This window comes from Mus caroli, chromosome 4 (genome assembly GCF_900094665.2).
Source record: "Mus caroli chromosome 4, CAROLI_EIJ_v1.1, whole genome shotgun sequence".
Classification (NCBI taxonomy): Eukaryota; Metazoa; Chordata; class Mammalia; order Rodentia; family Muridae; genus Mus; species Mus caroli.
This window is the reverse complement of record NC_034573.1, coordinates 116,709,877-116,711,961: the sequence shown is the minus strand read 5'-3', so window position 1 is coordinate 116,711,961 and position 2,085 is coordinate 116,709,877. Positions and strand designations below refer to the sequence as shown.

The 2,085-nt window shown below is 37.3% G+C and overlaps 1 protein-coding gene across 1 annotated transcript in view; it reads left to right on the top strand.

Annotated features, from left to right (window-relative positions):
• Positions 1–2,085, top strand: part of Zmym4 (zinc finger MYM-type containing 4) — a 102,556-nt gene that overhangs the window by 32,416 nt on the left and 68,055 nt on the right. The window lies entirely within an intron of this gene.

Here is a 2,085-nt window from a genome sequence, read left to right as displayed (position 1 = left end):
AAAAAAAAGATAAACATTTAATTGGAGTTGGCTTAAAGATTCAGGGGTTCAGTTCATTAATCATGGCAGGGAGCATCTGGGCAGATGTGATGCTGTAGAAGATACTGAGAGTTCTCTACATCTTGATCCAGTGACAGCCAAGAGAAGAGACTGACTTCCAGACAGCTAGGAGAAGGCTCTCAAAGCTCACTCCCACAATGACATACTTCCTCCAATAAGGCCACACCAACTCCAATAGTGGTACTCCCTGGGCCAAGCATATTCTAATACTAATATTGTTAACCAGTTTTCAGTCTTCATTTGATTAGTTATATTGGTATTTGTTATGTCATTTTTCTCCTTTTCTTATTGGATATATTCTATCTTCCACACTTCCACACTAGGAATTGAGCGTAGCCAGCCTGTAACTGTTTTATCTTGGTGCTCTTTCTGATGTCAGAATTGTAAATGTTGAAGTAACCCAGGATCTCTCCTTTTTAATCAGTAATAAATAAACTTACTGGATAACTTTATCTAGTATCCTGAATTGTAAAGTATCATCTCTTCAAAATTTTTTGGAGTTAGTTGTAGTTAGTCCCAAATTTCTTATTATTTGGCAAGTATTTCATCTTTAGTTATAGACTAATGTGTTCATCTACCTTCTTGATATCTCCAATTGAAGATATAGAAAAAAGACATAAAAATGAAATATTATTTATCCCGTTTTGTTTGATCCCTCCCCCCATCTTAAGAAATGACAAAGAAATAAAGGGGGGGGGGCTGGATAGATGGTTCAGTGGTTAAGAGCATTGGCTGCTCTTCTGAAGGTCCTGAGTTTACCTCTTAATTGTTCTCAGGCATGTAATGTCTTTTTTCTGGGCCTTTCTGCTTTGTTCTCTTTTTCCCTGCCATGGTATCAGGTGGCTACCCTGACCCAGGACATTTTTTGGAGAATATCTTATATATGCATTTGGTGGGTAGGCCAAATTCCATCTTCACAGTCAGCTTTTTTAAGAGTAGAACAACACATGACAGTCTCCCTAATACTATCCATACCCAAAAGGCATTTGAATTTCTGTAAGACTGAATCCAGCGATCAGGAGGGACTAGAGAGATCGGAGAGCTTAGAGAGAAAGAGGTTGTTTTGAAAGCGGAGAGTAAAGAAAGATTAGCGGTTAGGGATTTTTCAGATCATTTGCTTGTGTGGTTGCAGAAATTGTCACATTCTGAGACTTTGGAAATCAAGTGTGCCATTTTCTGGCCATTGGGACTAACCTTTTAGTTTGAACTGAGGCCAAGACTTATTGAAGTTAACAGTAATCCTTCTATTTAGGCCTTTTTTTTTTTTTTTTCTTTTTTTTTTCTACCAATGCCATTTTCAGGGGCTGCTTTTGCTTTGTACCTGACAGTGTGTATGTGAGTATAGATGTTCATGGTCCTCTTTGTGCATGTGGAGGTCAGAGGACAAATTTTGGGAGTGTGTTTTCACCTTGTGTTGTAGATTCCTGTGATTAAACTTAGGCTTGTAGGGCAAGTGCTTTACCCATTACACAATTTTACTGATTGTGCATTCAAACTTTTTTTTTCCTTTGTCAATAGGACTTGGGAATTTAAAAAATATGTTGGGAATTTATTTTATTAAAAAATAAAAAAGGTTTATTCAGCTGGATGGTGGAGGCACAATCTTCTAAATGCCAGTACTTGGAATGCAAAAGCAGTCGGATCTCTCTGTTCAAGGCTAACCTGGTCTACAAAGTGAGTTCTAGGATAGCCTAGGCTACATAAAGAAACCCTATCTTGAAAAACCAAAATGAGGAGGAAAAAAAGAGAGAGAGAGAAAGAAAAAGAAAAGGTTCACTTCATATCCTTGGCTGGCCTAAAACCCAAACACATCCACCTACTAAGGGCTTAAAGATCCACCTTATTTTTAACATAGCTAGTAATAGTCTATTTTTGGTATAAGTACTGTAATTTGCTTCCCTGGTGAAAAGAGACACTGTCTACATTATGTCTATCCACCCACCCATTTATTGACAGAGAATTAAGTACCTCACTCTGTCCTCAAACTAACTTTCAGTTTGCATTCATTCTTTTTTTTTTTTTTTT